The following is a 19,756-nucleotide window of genomic DNA, read 5'->3' as shown; positions in this document are numbered from 1 at the left end:
CCATTTGAGTTTGGTGGCCATGAATATAAAGTAAGTAGTTGGTGTGGAGGTATGTTTTTCTCCCATCACTAGGGACTGAGTGGGTGCAGACATGGTGTTGACAAAGAACTGGATTTAAGCAGGGATTGGGTCTTGCCAGTCGAGGAGGAGAAAGTGAGGCAGTGGAAAGGGAGTTGAAGATACATACAAGGGAGTGATTATTGAGCATACTCTTTTTGGTCTTTGATCAATCTCAATCATATTCTTAGGGTAGTTAGTATTGGGGACTGAGATGCAGTAAAAAGTCATACTTGTGTCATGTACTGGCTGGTTTAAAGTTTTCCCAGCAGGCCCAGCACGGTGGCTGATGCCTGTAATCCCAGCACTTTGGGAGGCCGAGGCGGTCAGGAGTTCGAGAACGACCTGGACAACATGGTGAAACTCTGTCTCTACTAAAAATACAAAAATTAGCCGAGCGTGGTGGCATGGGCCTGTAATCCCAGCTACATCAGAGGCTGAGGCAGGAGAATCACTGAACCCGGGAGGCGGAGGTTGCGGTGAGCCGAGATCGCACCACTGCACTCCAGCCTGGGCAATAGAGTAAGACTCCATCTGAAAAAAAAAAAAAAAGAAAAAAAGAAAAAAAAGTTTTCCAAGCACTTTTGCATGTACCAGAATATGAGAAAGGGCAGGTGGTAAGTCAGGTTGGCCACAAAACAGTGCAGCTCTTCATTTTTCAGGATAAGGGGAAGGCCTCTTCTATGCCCATGTTTATCCTCTGTCCCTTGTGAAGTCCCTGGCATGGTGGCCTCTTTGGTTTCTTTTTTCCCCTCTTTTTTTTTTTTCTCCTCGGTCCTTTCTTTTTCTTTCTTTCTTTTTTTTGAGACAGTGTTTTGCTCTTGTTGCCCGGACTGGAGTGCAATCTCACGATCTGGGCTCACTGCAGCCTCCAACTCCTGGGTTCAAGCGACTCTCCTGCCTCAGCTTCCCAAGTAGCTGGGATTATAGGCATGCGCCACCACGCCCGCCTAATTTTGTATTTTTAGTAGAGACGGGGTTTCTCCATGTTGGTCAGGCTGCTCTTGAACTCCCGACCTCTGTTGATCCCGCCCACCTCAGCCTCCCAAAGTGCTGGGATTACAGGCATGTGCCACTGCACCTGGCCTGGTCCTTCTCTTAATCTCTGCTAGCTATATGTGGTTTAAGCTTGACCATAATATTCTTTGTCCTTCATTTTTCTTTGTTCCTTTTTCCTTTGTCTGATTGTGGGGCGTGACTGTCTCTTGGGCAGGTGAGGAGGGAAGAGATGATGTCTGAGGTGGGTTACCACAATTCTAAATTAGGTCTGTGGGTTGGACCCATAAAGCCCACATTCACCCACCATTATATAACTGTAAGTTAACCCCAAGATAATCTGGGAATTCTCCAAATTGTAGTGAGGAAAGTGAAGCTTGAAGTTACTTATGTCATTTACACAATAATGGGGAATTGTTATTACCTTCACCTTCCCTGCCTGCCCTCCCCATTTTTTTCCCCCTCCTGAAGGGAATGTTGGCTACTAATAGTTGGGATTGTCCCTAATTCTTCCTGATCACTTAGATCTAAATAAGGTCCCAAAGGACACTCAAATCAAAGCTTCCCTTCTCTCTTTGCAGCTTCAAGATACAGATGCTGCTTCTAATTTTGGAACTGGTTTACAGCAGTGCCTTGTAATAACGTCAGGTCACTAGAAAGCTAGAGGAGCCATGTCGGCCTAAGAGTTGTTAAGTATGTTTCTTGTGGTCCTTTATTTAGACAGGGACGGGAGAGGGCTGTGTTTTGGGATCATAGATCCCAAAAGCCGAGGAGTGATGAGCTATTGGGAAATCCATTTATATAGTACTTGGTTTTTCATCTCCATAGCCAAGACACAGAAATGTTCATCAGATTTCTGTTATAGGAGAAATAGTCTTCAATAGATTGTGTGTGTGTGTTTTCAGTAGATTACAGTTTGAGTGAGGAGGCCCTGCTGTCTGCTTTGAACCCCCGGGCTGGGGATCCCAGGTACTCTGTTCCCGTCACCATGTGGCCCACCCAGCCTGATTTGAGAGGGGAAGGGGAAGAAGCTTACGTGGCTGGGTGGGGGGTGTACCAGAAGGAAGCAGCTCATTCATGTCAGTCCTGCCACATGTGTGTATCAGGGCTGTTGTCAGCAGCCTAGTGCTACCCATAGGGTGGGAACAGGCTTTGGCCGTTGGGAACAGTTGACTCTGGCCTCTAGGAGTCCCCACCCAGGGCTTCTGTCTTTTCTTGATGGAAGATCTTTGATGCCTTTTTTCTTTTTTTTTTTTTGAGACCAGGGTTTTGCCTTGTTCCCCAGGCTGGAGTGCAGTGGTACGATCATATCTCTCACTGTAGCCTCAATCTCCTGGGCTCAACGACCCTCTCTTCTTGGCCTTCTGAGTAGCTAGGACCCCAGGTGCTTGCCACCACACCTGGCTAGTTTTTTTAAAAAGATTTTTCTGTCGAGACGGGGGAGTCACAGGATGTTGCCCCAGCTGGTCTTAAACTCCTGGCTTCAAGCGATCTTCCTCCCTTGGCCTCCCAAAGTGTTGCAATTTACAGGCGTGAGCCATCATGTTTGGCCTGATACTTTACTATTATTATTTATTTTTTTGAGACAAAATTTCGTTCTTCTTGACCAGACTGGAGTGCAGTGGTACGATCTTGGCTCACTACAACCTCCGCCTCCCGGGTTCAAGCGATTCTCCTGCCTCAGCCTCCTGAATAGGTGGGATTACAGGCATGCACCACCACACCCGGCTAATTTTGTATTTTTAGTAGAGACGGGGTTTCTCCATTTTGGTCAGGCTGGTCTCAAACTCCCGACTCAGGTGATCCTCCCAAAGTACTGGGAATACAGGCGTCAGCACGCACCCGGCCAATACTTTCTATTAAAACAGGAGCACACGTCTGAGAGGACGAGAGCTTCAAATTCCCCAAACAAGTACCATGTAAAGAATCATTTAGTAGCCGGGCGCGGTGGCTCACGCCTGTAATCTCAGCACTTTGGGAGGCCGAGGCGGGTGGATCACGAGGTCAAGAGATCGAGACCATCCTGGTCAACATGGTGAAACCCTGTCTCTACTAAAAATATAAAAAAATCAGCTGGGCATGGTGGGGCATGCCTGTAATCCCAGCTACGCGGAAGGCTGAGGCAGGAGAATTGCCTGAACCCAGGAGGTGGAGGTTGCGGTGAGCCGAGATTGCGCCATTGCACTCCAGCCTGGGTAACATGAGTGAAACTCCGTCTCAAAAGAAAAAAAAAAAAAAGAATCATTTAGTAGCAGCTCCTATGGCTAGATTCGGAGAAGATGGGTGATGAAGTATGAGCAAGGAGGGGGCCTTTGGCCCTGCCCACTTCATAGTTACAGCATCTCTTCTGCTCCACGGCATGTGAATGTGGGGGACATTGCAGTTCAGTCTGTTCTCTCCTTTATTTCTCAGACCCCTGCCAGAATGTGCCTGGTATGTACCTACTGCAGCCTTTCTTAGGCCAGTATGTGCACTGGAGGCTCGCCCTGGACAAAGCCTCATAGGATTGCTTCTCCCTGTCTTTTCATCTCTTCCACCTCTGAGGCGATACTTGTGTCATGATAGTGGCATCACGTACAAATTAATTGTGATGGGGGCAGAAGTAAGAAAAATCATGGCATGCCCTTATGGCGTTCAGAAACTAACCTTTACTGTGTGTGTTTGTGTGTGTGTGTGTGTGTGTGTGTGTGTGTGTGTTTTCAATAGAGTACAGTTGGTGGAGGAGTATGCAAATCATACAGAAACTATGCAAATATATTTCCTATCTTGTTCATGTTTTCACATACCTCCATAATGCTTCTGGTGAAATGCAAATGGAGAAGGTTCTTCTGAATCATGATCCCAAAAGCCAAGGAGTCATGAGCTATTGGGAAATTCAGTTATATAGTACTTGTTTTTTCATCTCCATAGTCAAGATACAGAAATGTTCATGAGATTTCTTTTATAGGGGAAATAGTCTTCAGTATTCCCACTCTTTCCCTTACGTTATAATTCTTATCGTGGAAAGTTGAAATCATGAGCTTTAGAAATGTGCAGTTTGCTTTGAGTTTAGCTTTTCTGAACGGAGGGCTGTGTGAATAAGTTACAAATGTTGTCTCCTTCGTGAAACATCTGCATTTCGGGGGAATGGATGATGGATTAGTGTTTAGAGGAATGAGAGAGTAAAGAGGTTTGGTAGAGGGGGAACCAGTGCGGGACCATTCAAAAAGTGGCAGTAGCTAGCAACGCTTGTATACCCCCTCTACGCATGAATGATTCATTTCGCCGCTTTGTTGGAATAGCCGCAGTGTTCAGTCTCTGAGGCTGTCTTGTGATATATCCTTCTTTTGCTAAAAGGCTACATATCAGCAGCCTCATTTGATTTAGAAGCCAATTCAGCATACCATGCATACCATTTGAGAAGAATGTAAGGATCCTTCCTGCTATGAAGATGTCATGCGTGCTTAAAATGACAACGTTTGGCTCAAGCAATGGTTTCAAGTGCTTCTTAATTAGCCTTTTTGAGTCTTCGAAGCAACTGAATTTTAGGGTTTTCATTTTTAGCAAGAGAGAAGTCACCCAAATATTTGCCTTATTTTGAAATATCAAAATGTTGACTTGGAGAGTTAGAGCATCCAAAATGTGGCATTGAACGTGGTACTTTTAAAATTGTGGCAAAAAACACATATCATAAAATTGCCCACGCTAACCAGTGTTAGTATATTCACACTGTTGTGCAGCAGATCTCCAGAACTTTTTCATCTTGCAAAACTGAAAGTATATTGAACAACTCCCCATTTTCCTCTGCCCCGTAGCCCCTGGCAACCATTATTCTACTTTCTGTTTCTACGAGTTTAAATACTTTAGATACCCCATATAAATGAAGTCATGCAATTGTCATTCTGTGTCTGGGTTATTTCATGTAACATTATGTCCAACAGTTTTATCCATGTTATAGCAGATGACAGGCTTTCCTTATTTTTAAGGCTGAATAGTATTCCGTTATGTATATATACCTTATTTTGTTTATCCATTCGTCTGTGAAGGTAGTTCGTCTTTTTGTAGAGTGGTCTCATGAAAGCTTTTTCTTGGGAGGCAAAACAACCAAACCACAGAGAACACAGAGAAATTAAATCGGAGACATGTACGCTAAGACATGGAATTTTTGTTTGTGATATTTAATATCAGACTTTCATACTTGGAAAACATGGAATTTCCTCCACTGAAATTCTAGTAGTAGCAATTTAGGTTCACACTCCTCCAAACCTCCGCTCCTCACACACCCCATCTGGCTGCCTCTCAGTATTACAGTCTCTCAGACTGTCCCTTAGGGGTAGGGACTGAGGCATGTGCTCAAGTGCTCACTGTGATAAACGTGGCATTTTCTCCTAAAGTTGTCTGTGCTTCCATAGAATGTCTAGAGGGAAGAGATAAGGGGAAAAGGGGGTGGGTCGAGAAAGGAGCTGTTGGAGCCGTGAAAGGATGGATGACCTATGAGATCATTAAGGTTAGTTAATGGGTTTCCCATTGGACTTTGTGGGTGTTTCTCACAGATCAGCTTCTACATGGATTCCAGCCCCACTCAGAGTTGAAGCAGCAGCTCTGGCTAGAGCAAAACCACACCAGTAATATGCTCTGTGGTCTGGCTTTAGTCTAAGAAGTGCTGCCAGAGAACCAGAAGACGAAGATTTGACTTGAAAGAACACGTGGTTGGGGTAGAATCTGATAGGGAGAATCTGAAAAGGAGAATCTGAAATGTGTAGTGTTAGTTTCATTTTTTTCACAACTTTGTTTTTTCCTGAGAGCAAAATGATGAGACAGCTGGAGGGGCCAGAGTTTGATAGTGTCTGGGGTCCTTGTCCTCACAGATGCTGCAGTGTTGGAGATCGCCTGTCTTTGGCAGGTAAAAGCTGTGAGAATGAGCCTTTTTCTCCTCCCCGTCCCTTAGGATTCCTGGATAGGGATGAGAAGCAACCGAGGGTGGGAGCTTCTCTTTAACTTTTCCTGTAGTTGGCTGGGGCCCCTCTGTGAGCTGGGATGTGGTATAGAGTGTGTGGTCTCCACTGCAGCACTACAAATGCCTCTCGCCAGGCACGGTGGCTCACTTCTGTAATCCCAGCACTGTGGGAGGCCGAGGCGGGCAGATCACCTGAGGTCGGGAGTTCGAGACCAGCCTGATCAACATGGAGAAACCCCATCTCTACTAAAAATACAAAAAATTAGCTGGGCATGGTGGCGCATACCTGTAATCCCAGCTACTCAGGAAACTGAGGCAGGAGAATCGCTTGAACCCGGGAGGCTGAGGTTGTAGTGAGCCGAGATCACACCATTGCACTCCCACCTGGGCAACAAGAGCGAAACTCTGTCTCAAAAAAATAAATGCCTCTATCTTGCCCGAAGTTAAGAGGAGTCAGGGAATGCCTTGCCTTTCTCTGCTTCTTTGATGTCCTCTGGAAAGCAAGACAGTGTGCAGCTGACTGGATGGGAAGGAGAAAAGCTTCAGAAAAAGCATTTTTTACTTTTCTTTTTTTCCCCCAGAAAAGCCTTAGAAAAAGCTGACAAACAAGTCTCTGAAGCGCCTGGGGAAATATTTGCGGGCTGTAGAATGTGGCTTCCTTGTGGCCCCAGACCCTCAGACACACTTGAGTTGAGAATGGGATGCAGAGGGAGGACCAGGTGCACCATTTTACGGCAGTGACAGCTGGTCCCGTCCTTTCCACTACAGAACGCTGGGGAGGAGTTGCATGCTTAAGGCCTGCCAACTGTCAGGGCAGTCAGCTGCTTCTCAGGTGTGAGTCAGGTGAGGGTCTTAACAGATTTTTTCCCCGAAGGGAGGGATCCTTTTGGAAGGCAGGTGGAAGCCAGGGACTCCTTGCTTTGTCTATGCCAATTTGGAGACAAGAAGAAATATTTTGAAGAGTCTTTTAACAAGCCCAAATTTTGTTCATATATGGCTTCAAAAAATAAGTTTTTCCTCCTATTTTTTATGAACATCTTCAAGTCTACGGCAAAGTTGAAAGATTTTACAATGAACACATGTATACCTACCACCTAAAAAATAGTTTTAAAAAATTAATGCTTTATAACAAATAATGGCACATAATTAATTTTCCTCATTCGAAATGCTTATGGTATGGAGATATATATGAAATTGTTTATTTAAAAAATTTTTTAAATTTTTTATTGTACTTTAGGTTCTGGGGTACATGTACAGATCATGCAGGATTGTTGCATAGGTACATACACGGCGATGTGGTTTGCTTCTTCCACCCCCCCCGTCACCTATAACTGGAATTTCTCCCCATGTTATCCCTCCCCAACCTCCCTACCCCCCGCTGTCCCTCCCCTAGTCCACCCTAACAGACCCTGGTGTCTGATGCTCCCCTCTCTGTGTCCATGTGTTCTCATTGTTCAATACCCACCTATTAGTGAGAACATGCGGTGTTTCATTTTCTGTTCCTGTGTCAGTTTGCTGAGAATGATGGTTTCCAGATTTTGATGGAGTCTCCCTCTGTCGCCAGGCTGGAGTGTAGTGGCGTGATCTTGGCTCATTGCAACCTCTGCGTCCTGGGTTCAAGCGATTCTCCTGCCTCGGCCTGCTGAGTAGCTGGGATTACAGGTGTATGCCACCACGCTCAGCTAATTTTTGAATTTTTAGTAGAGATGGGGTTTCACCATGTTGGCCAAGATGGTCTCGATCTCTTGACCTTGTGATCTGCCCGCCTCGGCTTCCCAAAGTGCTGGGATTACAGGTGTGATCCACTGTGCCCGGCCATATAATTTTTTTTTTTTTTAATAGATACGGAGTCTTGTCATTTTGCCCAGGCTGACCTTGAGCTTCTGGCCTCAAGTGATCCTCCCATCTCAGCTTCCCAAAGTGCTGGTATTTGTGTGCGTGGGGGTGGGAGGATGGGCAGGGTCTCACTCTGTCACCCAGACTGGAGTGCAGTGCACAATCTCAGTTCACTGCAAGATCTGCCTCCCTAGTTCAAACGATTGTTCTGCCTCAGCCTCCCAAGTATCTGGGATTACAGGTTCATGCCACCATGCCCAGCTAATTTTTGTGTTTTTGGTAGATACGGTCAACCTTGTTGACCGGGCTGGTGTTGAACTCCTGACCAAGTGATCTGCCTGCCTCGGCCTCCCAAAGTGCTGGGATTATAGGCCAAAGTTGCTAGTATTTTAATGTACTTGCTTTATCAAATGTCAAACTATTTCTAGCTGTTCATCTTCCCATGCCTTACCCATCTTATTTTCTAATGCATTAAAAAAATAATGTCCTTATGCTTCTGCATTATAAGTTCAGCATTTATTTCATAATTTTTTCCAAGTAAAATTTCCATAAAGTGGAATGCACAAATCTTAAATGCACTACTCTGTCCTTGGAGTGCTGTATTTTTATCATTTTTAAAAATTTTAAATACTAAACTTTTTTCTCTTTTTACAAAACCAAGCTGCTAGGTGTCACGTAATTTCTATAAATTGTATGAGAAGTGCAGTTGGTAAGGTAATTGGGAATGATCGCATATTATGAGCGTATTGGAAAGGTCACGTTTACTCTAATATGAAGCTTGTTCCCTTACCATTCCTGGCTCTTTCGGTTCTCTCACCTCCTCCCTCCTCACAGACACACACGAGAGAGAAAGTATAGCAATTAATAGGTGAAGATTTTTTCCATATTCAAATGTGAATGGCTCGTTTAAAAACTTTTGCATATTGGCAACCACTTTCTTCCATCTTTCCTTTTCATAAGAAATTCAAGGAGAGGCCGGGCGTGGTCATTCACGCTCATAATCCCAGCAGTTTGGGAACCGGAGGTGGGCGGATCATGAGGTCAGGAGTTCAAGACCAGCCTGGCCAACATGGTGAAACACCGTCTCTACTGAAAATAAAAAATTAGCTCGGCATGGTGGCGGGTGCCTGTGATCCCAGCTACTTGACGAGGCCGAGGCAGAAGAATTGCCTGAACCTGGGAGACAGAGGTTGCAGTGAGCCAAGATGGCGCCAGTGCACTCCAGCCTGGGCGATCGAGGAAGACTCCATGGGGGGGGGGGGGGGAAGGGAAAAGAAATTCAAGGAGAAAGTCTACATGCAATGTTGCATAGCAAGCAAAACCCCTCTAAGTTCGATACAGCCACTCTGTAAAGGCCAAATAGACAATTCCATGGCAATTCATGGTGGCATTTGTCCATGTGGAAGGAAAGATCCCTATGATGTGGCAGATTACCGTAGTATTGTGAGGGGGCACATTTGTGGTGCTCATTAGGAGATGCAGGTGGTGATTACTGGTTCCCTGGGGAATTCTCCCTCATGTTCTTTGAATTATACACCACTGCTATTCCAGGTTGCTTGAATGATAGAAAAGGAAACCCACACAGGGGTAGGACAAGAATTAGCCGTAGCTCTCGGATGTCCTACCTGTAAAAAATGAGGGAGGTTTCTCTTTGCAGACAATTTAGTGTGTGCATCCAAATGCCAGGTGTTGTGGGTAAAACAGAAACCTCAGGGTAGAATCTCTGGAAGGAACCAACTGTTCAGTTGGGAAGGGAAGATGTGGGGACATGGTGGTTAGGAAGGATGAGGGTGTAGGTACACTGAGTCCAGAGAGCAGGGATGGCTGCTAGTCACAGTGGTTAGGCGAGTTTTCTGTTTCCATTTCCAATTCTGTTTCTTGGGAAGCCTCTGGTTTCGGGTGGTTGGGGGTGGATGGACAGAGGGCCTGGGGAACTTACAAGGTCCCTGTGAATTGCTCAGAGCAATTCTTTCAATCCAGCAAGTATGTTATAGCGATGGCAGATTTGTGAAAGTCTTGGCAGATAGAGAAGGTATGTTGGGGCTGATTGTGTAGGACCCGAATTGAGAGACAATTTTGAAGGCTAAGTTTCCAGGATCAGCTTTCATTTCTTATTTGTAATTGACAGAAATCACAGACTACGATCTTTCAAAAGAAAGAATGGTACCCATTTGCCTATTTATTGTTTGGATAAAGAAATAAAAGACTGTGTAACCTGTTACTAAATAAGTTAAAAGAGAAATGATGGCCAAACAAAATGTGCAGAATAAATTTTTAATCTCAAGGTAACTCCCTAAATCCTAGGTGTTACCTTTTCACAAGAAAAGAAAGTGGTCAGAAAGAGTTGTGAAGAGTTGCATCCCTGTTTTTTTTTTTTTTTTAATGGAGATATGATCACTTTTTAGACCACAAACAAACAGAAGAAGCCCAGCAGCATTTCTTGGGTATAGTTACTCATCCTCTCAAATGTTGCAAAATACCGAGGGGAAAGGAAAACCAGAAGTTGAAGGTGGGGGGGCTTGGTGGTTTAAAAAATATGGTGACTAACTGACTTGTGCTGACTAATATTGGTGAACTCATAATGAGTAACAATAGTGAATTTAGAAGGAATATAAGAAGAAGGAGAGCTATTTAAAGATTGCTTTAATACAAAAGGCAGCTGAAGTGGTCGCAATAAGGAAGGATTCCCCTAGGAGATTCGAAAGTAACTCTGTTTAAGCTTCTTAGGAAGTTCCGTCTTTTTGAGAATTGTTACAAGTATGGCTTCTTTTCCATTGGCTTCCTGGGGGGAGTTCTGGCTTCCTGGGGGGAGTTTTTCCTGGGGGGAGCTTGCTTCTTGTTTTGCATTGAAGAAATACCATAGATGTTCATTAAGCAAGAGTAACCAGTTGATCAAAACAAGGCTGGCAGTGATGTCTGTGAACCGAAACCATAAAAGGTTTGTTTGAATTTTTCTTCCTTGGATTTTTTTTTCTTATCATGATATAAAAAAGTACAAGAACTGACCAACCATCCTTTTCATAAACATAGATGCTATCTTTTTAAAACGAAGGATCATAACATTATTTATGAATAGAGAAAACATAAAACTAATCAAAATGTGCAAGGACAGGATAGTCTTGTGGAATTTTCTATTATCTGTGTGTTAATCAAAAAAGTTTTGTTTTCATTCTTCTTGAAAATATTTTTTAAATGTTATTTTCCTTGAAACTCCATTTTCCTAACTTCCCTTGACCCTGGGCCAGATAAGGGGTCTGGAGAAACCATCCTGTAGGGCTTGGTGTTTTATTTAGGAAAAAAATTATCTTAGAGTTTTGCTTTCACAATTAGAGAAGATTGTTTATTTTAAAGGGAAATAGTTTTTTAAATCTAATTTGGTTATTCTACTCTTCGGTGCTTTTGTTGGTATATATATAAATGAAAAATGAATTCAGAGGGATTTATACGGATGTTTGGTGTAAGAATTACCTCAAGCCTTTGCAAGACACCTCAATCCAAATTGAGGGTGTCTCCTGTTTTTATGTCTTTTGGTTTTGGCCAGTGCCAGGTATTACAAGTATCGTCTCTCTTATGCATAATCACTATTTCCAGTTTATTCTGAAGTACTATAATCGCTTATTATGTAAAATTCAGAGATTGAAGGTTTTCCAATCTCATCTAGGTTTAGCACTTTGGGAAAAGGTTAATAAACAGCACGACTCTATTTTAATTTTGACATGGAAGCCCCTGAATGACTTTAACTGTTTTATTTTTTAAATTCATGTTAGCAACGTTTGAAATACCTTTCCTAAAATGAAACTTCAGTATTGGATGGAACTTAAGAGTCTTGGGTTTATTGGAGCTTTTCAGCAGAGAGCAGTGATGAGCTGAGAAGTATGGATGACCAGGACTGTTTTATTCAGGACATTATTGAATGGACCAGGAAATGCTACAGATATTAATAAATATGATTGGAGTGCAGAAGCCAAACCTTGTTGGAACTGGTGAACTCCTAGCTATTTGGTTTTAATTTAAAAAGGAACCTTGGTTTTCAGCCCTGACACACAAAAGGAATCTAGAAATTATTATTGAATAGCTAACCCTGTATTTAAGCAGTAAAAATCACTCGGGTGTTCAGCATCATCAGAGTCATGCAAACAGGGTGGAAAGCATTTGTTTCCTCCTTGCTCAGAGTTACTCTTTGAATCTTACGCAGTTTTCAAACATGTAGGAGGATGGACAGTTTTTATGTCGGTCAATGCTAAAGAGAATGGGTTTCGTCCGACTGCAGAGATAATAGTGACACAAAGTAATGGCTTAGTAAATGTGTTGACTTGCTAGATTCACAACCCTTGTCTTAAAATTCTGGAATGGCCTGGCACGGCGGCTCAAGCCTGTAATCCCAGCACTTTGGGAGGCCGAGGCGGGTGGATCATAAGGTCAAGAGATCGAGACCATCCTGGTCAACGTGGTGAAACCCCATCTCTACTAAAACTACAAAAAAAAAAAAAAATTAGCTGGGCATGGTGGCACATGCCTGTAATCCCAGCTACTCAGGAGGCTGAGGCAGGAGAATTGCCTGAACCCAGGAGGCGGAGGTTGCGGTGAGCCGAGATCGCGCCATTGCACTCCAGCCTGGGTAACAAGAGCGAAACTCCGTCTCTAAAAAAAAAAAAAAAAAAAAAATTCTGGAATGATAGTAAGGCTTGAATCCTGAAAGAAGACATTTAAAAAAAATAAAGCAAACAATGTTTTATATAATGAGACTCAAATCACAGAATTAATTGTGCAAAGACGTATGCCAGTTGGAGGTATAAAATAAGCTCAAGAAGTAATTCTATCAGGTGATGGATGCTAGAAGTGTGAAGAGGTGTCTCTGGTCACTGAAGAAAGTGGAGTGCCATCTAGTGGAATCATTTCACTGTAACATTCAGTACACAATAACTTATAGATTTAGGTTCTTTTTTTTCCCGCCGTTACAGAAATGGGGTCTTGCCGTGTTGCCCAGGCTGGTCTGGTCTTTAACTCCTGGGTGGGCTCCAAGCAATCTTCCTGCCTTGGCCTCCCAAAGTGTTCCGTGCCTGGCCAAGATTTAGATTCTTAATAAAACATGTAGCAATTGATTTTCTTATTCAAAGAGTGATTTTTTAAAGCTTTTAATTTTGAGCTAATTTAGAATTTGCAGAATTGTGAAAATAGTACAGAGAGTTCCCATATACCCTTTGCCCAGCTTCCTCTGTTAACCGTGGTATACTTATCAAGGCCAGGAAATTAACATTGGTGCAGAACTACTAACTGAACTGCAGACTGTATTTGGATTTCACCAGTTTTTCCACATAGGGCCTTTTTCTGTTCCAGGATCCCATCCAGGATCCCACAGTGTTTTTAGTCATCACGTCTCCTTAGGCTCCAAATCTGAGACACTTCTTCCTCAGTTCAAAGAGTGTTTACTAAAAATGCTTCTCTAGGGATTGTGGCTGTTATAAAATACATTTTGAAAATATAGGAGACTTCGAAAATTAAAAGGTAGTCATGAAATAAGAATTTTGACCTAGAAATAATTATTCTGCGTGTCCACCCCCTACCCCATCTTTTAAAACAGCTTTTTATATTTGCAAAGTACTTTATAAGTTTTACTTATTATCAAAAGTTATGAGGGGCATAAACAAATCTTTGACAATTTCCTCATGTTGCTTAAAAGGAAATTGAGCCATAGGGGAGCTTTATATTTTTTGCCTTAGCTTGTGTAGCAGTCTGTCACACACTGGCAGGTAGAAAAAAGGACAAGAAATTGCAAAGTAATTGAAAAGTGAACCTTATTTTGCCAACTCTTTCTTTATTATGACAGTAACTGAGTTTTAAAACAAAAGACAAATTACACTGCCTAATGAACCAAATATTTTATTCTTCAACGTTTTCCAAATGTTTGCCACATTTAAGCATCATATATATTTATCTAGTTTTTAAAGTAATAGTTTGGGCTATCTAAGAGTGCTAAACTTTTTGCTGCCTTAAATTTTGAAAAAAATATTTCTATTACAATTTTTTTTTTTTTGAGATGAAGTCTCTCTCTTGTTGCCCAGGCTGGAGTGCAATGGCGTGATATCTGCTCACTGCAATCTCCGCCTCCCTGGTTCAAGCGATTCTCCTGCCTCAGCCTCCTGACTAGCTGGGATTACAGGCACCTGCCACCACGCCCGGATAATTTTTGTAATTTTAGTACAGACAGTTTTATCATGTTGGCCAGGCTGGTCTCAAACTCCTGACCTCAGGTGATCCGTCTGCCTCGGCATCCCTAAATGCTGTGATTACAGGTGTGAGCCATGGCGCCCAGCCTTTACAGTTATTTTTAAAAAATAGAAGTAATTTTTTGATCCTGAAAGAACTTCCTGGTTCTGTTGCACTCCATGTATGGGAGATGAGAATAATGAATTGGGGAACCAGTTTGAGGCTTATTTTATTGGTTTATGGTTTCACTCCCCAAAATACTGCCTTTTGCACTGTGTGAGTCTTCTGAACATAATGACCACAGTGAACTCTGGTGTACCTGAAAGCAGGGGAAAGGACTGGAATTTCCACAGAGGATGTAACGTTTTCCTTTATCCCTGCTCCACACTTACTTTCCCCAAATCAACTCTAATAAATGTGGTGATGTGATACAAAATAAAACTGCCTCCCAAACCAAGGAGGAGGCAAAGGCCTCAACCAACCAACAAAGACACCTTACTTGGAAAGCTCACCATCAGGTTGATGATGGCATGAGGGAAGAATGGATGTGCTGTGTCTCCAACAACAGGCCTTTGAGCTGCAGTCAGCTCATGAAGTAGCCAAGCTCCCAAGGCTGGGTGCCTTTGGAAGCTGACAAGTTTCCTTTCCCAGAATGCTCTTCTTGATTGGGAGGTAAAAACGTGTTGCTTTTCCATTGATTGTGTAATTGGGCCCTCTCAATTTTTTTCTCAATTCATTTTAATTTTAAGCTTCACTTATATGCATAGGTAAAGTTATTTGGAAGTGAAAGCAAACATAGAATTACCTGCCTTTAAGGCGACATAGGGAAGCAGAGAAATTTAGTGTCTTTTTAGGTTTCTTACCTGCCTTGAAGGCAAAGAAATTTAGTGTCTTTTTTTTAGGTTTCTCACCTACTACTAGGAACCCTCCTCTCCGTCTCTCTCCCTCTTTCCCCAGACCCTCCCTGTGTCCCTCTCTCCCTCCCTCCTTTCCCTTTTCTCTCTCTTTTCACTGTATCTCCCTCCTCTCCTCTTTTTCTCCTTTCCTTACGACTCAGGCAACCCAACTAGTCATGGAGCCGGCGGGGGGAGGGGGTGGGTGGGCAGGCTTTTGGTGTCCTCCTACCCTGTCCTCTCTTTACTGACAGAAACAAACTTGCATGTAGCATTTAGACATGTATTTGTGGCTGGTAGCTATTACTCCTTTCAGGTAAAATACTTGAAACTTAATGGATGCCTTGGGAAGGTAATAACTCAAGGTTAAGAACTGATTATTTTAAGCTTGTGAGCGTTCGAGCAACAGCATTTCGCTACTGCTCAGCTGTTCCCTACACCAGGGCTGAGCTTGCCAGTGTCTAATCACAGGAGAAGCACCCAAAGTCACCCTCATAAAAACTACTGATTATAAAATGGCTTCCTTCAGAACGCAGGAAGCAAGCATTTTTCAGACCTGTGAATGAAAGGAGACTTTCCAAATGAATCCATTTACACAGTGTACTAGATCATATTACATCTCATGAACCGAACTGTAAGAGCAATGTGAAAACATTCCGATGGGAGAAATAATTTGTCTGTTCAGCTGTATACTTCTACAATTTTCTATTGACATGTGTATTGGAGATTGGATTTCCAATAGATCATTTTTACATTAACGTTTAGCAGGATTCTATTTTTCACAAACCTCCATCTTTGGTAACTTGAGTTTATCATTAAGCATTTTCAGTAACATTCTGGATGTCTGTGTATTTCTTCCCTTACAGCAAGTGGGAAAAGAGTTGTATTGGTTCTTCTTGCAGTTGTCTGTAATTAAAAATGGCTTTGTGCTTTTTAGGACAACACTTTCAAAATAGTATAAGTTGGGCATTTTATGCACAGTGTTATATGCCTATGAAATGGTGTGAGAAAAGGAGGGAGCCATGTTTCCCCTATAAATATTGAGAGAAGACATTTCACTTTGCAGACGTCATGTTAGTACAAATTCTCTTATTCCTGGTTAATTTCCTTTCATTGACGTTCAACAAATGTGCATTGTTAACCTTCGGCTATAGTAGCAGTTATTCAGTTTTTAAAGATGAACTTTTATCACTACAAACCAGGAACACTTAAGTGCTTATAGAATCAGGCTGTTGGAGCGAGTTAAACTGTTGAACTGTTCCCAGGGTTGGTTGTTGTGACGTGCTTTTGAATTCCTGCATTTGTAAATGAGCAGTTTCCCTATTTATGTACTCTGCAGTTTTTAATGCTTAATAAATGTTAATATTCCATATCTACTCTAGAGGGTTTCTAGAGCATGTAGCATTATCAAGTTTAAAGCCTATGAGAAGAGTTTTCATGGTATTTAATGAATACTAAGGTTTTCTGTGAATTGGAGTTAATGAAAAATTCATTTTTTTCATGTACTCTAAATATTTCATGCTTTAAAAATAGACTGGTCTTGGCTGCATTTGGTTTTTGTGACCTTTCCTTCATTATTATTTGAGAATGTTACAAAATAGGATCTTTGCCGATACTTTGCATATATCATAAAAATATGTGATTCTCCCATCATCGGTATTAAATGAAAGCACTTTTTTAAGCCTCGGATTTTCCTTGTCTGTATCATACACGTTTCACTATGGGCTGAGCAGAGGTGTTGAATAGCATATAGCACCAGGCCCAATGTGGCCTTCTCCGCATCCGTGGTGTGAGCCTTTCTGCTCGATATCATGCTCATCTTACATGATTATCACAACCCCATACTTAGCAAGAGAGTTCCCAGCCTATAAGTAGATTTATTCTATCTTAAGCCTTGGCTTATATGAGAGAGGTTTGTGGCATCTGGGAGATGAAATCATGGAAATTTGATTAAGAAGAAAAAAGCGGGGGGCATATTGTTTGGTCTGTCCTGTTTTGAGGTGAACGAGGTCTCTAGGAACTTTTTCTTAAAGCCTGTGTGAATTTGTGTTATTTTAGAAACCCTCTTTCCTCTTACCCTTCTCAGGAACTGCATACTCAAAGATACTGCATATTTGGCAATGAGAGTTAGCTAGATCTATCCCCCCTGCTTTTTTTAAAAAAAAAAAAAAAACAGATGGAGAAACTGAGTCCTGAAGGGTTATAACATCCTTGAAGTTATACAAAGAACTGAAGTAGCATCTGGCTTGTCTAGGAGGTCAAGTTGAGGAAGACTTCTTGATTGACTCCCTCTTAAAGAGAAATGCTTTTGCTCAACATTGTAAGTATTGACCTTCTGATTATATCACTAATGCTTTTTTTAAAAAATGTTAAAGCTTACATTGAAAAAATACATATGCCACTTTTAAAATGGAGGCTTTCAGCAGCATTTCGATATATCCATATGTTATGGTTTGGGCCAAATTAACCAGCCAATTTCAGATCTGTTTTTTTTTTGGAAAGCTTAGGTATATATTCAGTTGAACTTTCTGTCAAATCACAGCTTGAAGAAGCTATCTCCAAACTGCTTTTCATGTACTGGTTAAATTAAGGATGCTTCTCTCAGGCACAGCTCATGTTCTCCTAATTTGGGCCGGCCATCCCTTACTGGTGCTCCCCATGCTGTGCCTGTTTCTTGTTGCCTCTGAAGCATCACGCTGCCTGTGACCTTTCTGGTGCCTCTCTGTCCTCAAGTACCTGGGTTCCTGGAGGGCCTGGGTCAGGGCCTGAGTGCTCAGGATCAGGCGGAAGCCACACCAGAGAGCCCTCTCTTCCTGCCCACCCCTGGAGAGGAGAGTCAAGGTCCTCAAATTACCTGGCTAGAAAGCTCCCCTGGGATCTCTGATGACAGCCAGGGCAGAGAATTCTTGCTGTAATGAATGAAGGACTCATCTCGTTGGGGAGAAACCCAGAAAGTAACATGGATGATACTAACCTTTACTCAGGGCTCATGTTTGAGGTCCATGGAGAATATAAGAGATTTTCCCATATTCTCTCATGGGTATTTATTTGTTGAATATCTGTCTGTTGTGTGCTAGGCTCTGAAACAGTTATTATACATTTCATCTGTATTGCAACTCTGTGAGGAAGAGATGATTGGCCTTATTTTAGAAAGGAGGCCATAGATACTTAAGAGAACATTCAAGTTATTTGCCCAAAATCACATTGTAAACGATAGAGAGGATATGCATTACCTTCACTTGTCTGATTTCACCAAGCGCATACCAAGAAAAGAACATATATCAAAATGGGTGTTGAGTTTGAGATTTCCTTTCTTATTCGTATATCAATATAAATAACAACTTTTTCAAGGCACGTTTTTCATTTTGCCGAACTTTTGGGTAATAGTGACATTGGAAAAATATTTTTTGAGGTCCCACTTTATACCAGATCCGGTCTAGGTACTGGAGATACAGCAGTGAGCATATGCAAAAGCAAGTTATTTTTATCAGGTTCTGAGATAAAACTAGAAAGGAGCTTTATCTGTGCATATTTCATCATGTTCTTTCTTTAATAGCAAGGCATTGAAACATAGAGCCCAAGATTAATTGCTGTTATTTTTCCATTGACTCACAGAATTACCGAACTAACAGGGTACTTCTGAGGTTACTTAGCCAGCTTCTGAGGGTCTGGACGGAATGCCAACCTAAACCATTCTTTTATTAATAATTTTTAGGGAGAAAGACTGCATTAGGCCTTTGTGGTAGCTGCTGCTTTAGACCCTTACAGCCTGTTGTGATGATGATAAATTATTTCTGGCCCATCAGAGTTGGATGGAATAAATGTGATTTTTAAACTGAATATACGAAAGACATTTTTAAAATCCTAAATTCTATACTTTTATCCAAAATAAGTGTCTTCAGAGGTTATGAAATGGGAAGCAGAGTCCCAGGGAGGTGATCACACACCTGTTTGATACTGGCGTGGCCTGAATCGTACCCACTGTGATGCCAATGCCTGACAGTTTCTTCTGCCTTTCTATCCCAAATTGATTGGTCAGTTTACCCCAGTTTGCAATGCAGTTTAGAATCTCCCAGAAACATCTCTTCTAGTAGTTTTCTTAGCCCTCTTGTAGTTGACTTGACTTTGATTTTTGCTTCCAGAAAGCTCTATGCTTCATATGGACTTGCATACCAAGATTTTGTTCATCTGTTGGTCATTTTGGTTAGCAGAGCCTGATGTCCTATTATAATGGAATGATTGATTACTGGGCTACAGACTTGGGTCTTTTTTTTTTTTAACCTTCCCATGTGGCAGTTTGCCATATGCAAAACTTAAATGGTAGCCAGTTTCACCCCAAGTTTCAGATTCCATCGCTGTGTTTGTCCCTTGAAAGTATAGATTATTCCCTATCATAAGAATGCCAGCTGTAGAGGAAACATCTCCTAAAAGAATAACTTGTCAAATTCTGATAGAAATTTTTCATTAGAAGTCTCCTCATCTATGAAATAAGGGCATGGGCGGAGAGGTTTATGAGGTTACTTTGAGCTTTATGAGTCCGACTCAATGGGGGAAGTACTGCAGCCATTCAGTTGGGTGCCACGACCTTGTTTCCAAACTCAGGCTGACTCCACTCAGGTGCCCTGCCTTGGATTGGGAATGGCTGGCTTGTTGTTGTCCTGAGAAGCCCATGCCAGAAACTCGAGTCACCTACTTTGGGGTATCTGAGGGCAGTGTTTTTCAAACTTTTTCTGTGGCAGCTAAGTTTTCTTCAAAGGAATAAAGAATTAAAAAAAAAAAAAAACTCTGTCAATTGCCGGCACAGACTGTGTCGGCACTTACCCTGTGCCTG

General features: G+C 42.2%; 1 long non-coding RNA gene across 2 annotated transcripts in view; it reads left to right on the top strand.

The window, feature by feature from the left end:
* LOC116536753 overlaps positions 1–19,756 on the top strand; it is an 86,923-nt gene that overhangs the window by 36,069 nt on the left and 31,098 nt on the right. Inside the window, exon 3 of one of the 2 annotated variants that reach the window (XR_004262782.1) lies at positions 17,102–17,245. The exons of the other annotated variant lie outside the window; for it this stretch is intronic. This is a non-coding gene — a long non-coding RNA (uncharacterized LOC116536753). The remainder of the gene's footprint in view (positions 1–17,101; positions 17,246–19,756) is intronic. 2 annotated transcript variants of the gene reach the window in all.

This window comes from Sapajus apella, unplaced genomic scaffold, assembly GCF_009761245.1.
Source record: "Sapajus apella isolate SASKATOON/1434 unplaced genomic scaffold, GSC_monkey_1.0 scaffold103, whole genome shotgun sequence".
Classification (NCBI taxonomy): Eukaryota; Metazoa; Chordata; class Mammalia; order Primates; family Cebidae; genus Sapajus; species Sapajus apella.
Note: the sequence above shows the minus strand (reverse complement) of the source record. Positions and strands in the feature narration are given on the sequence as shown.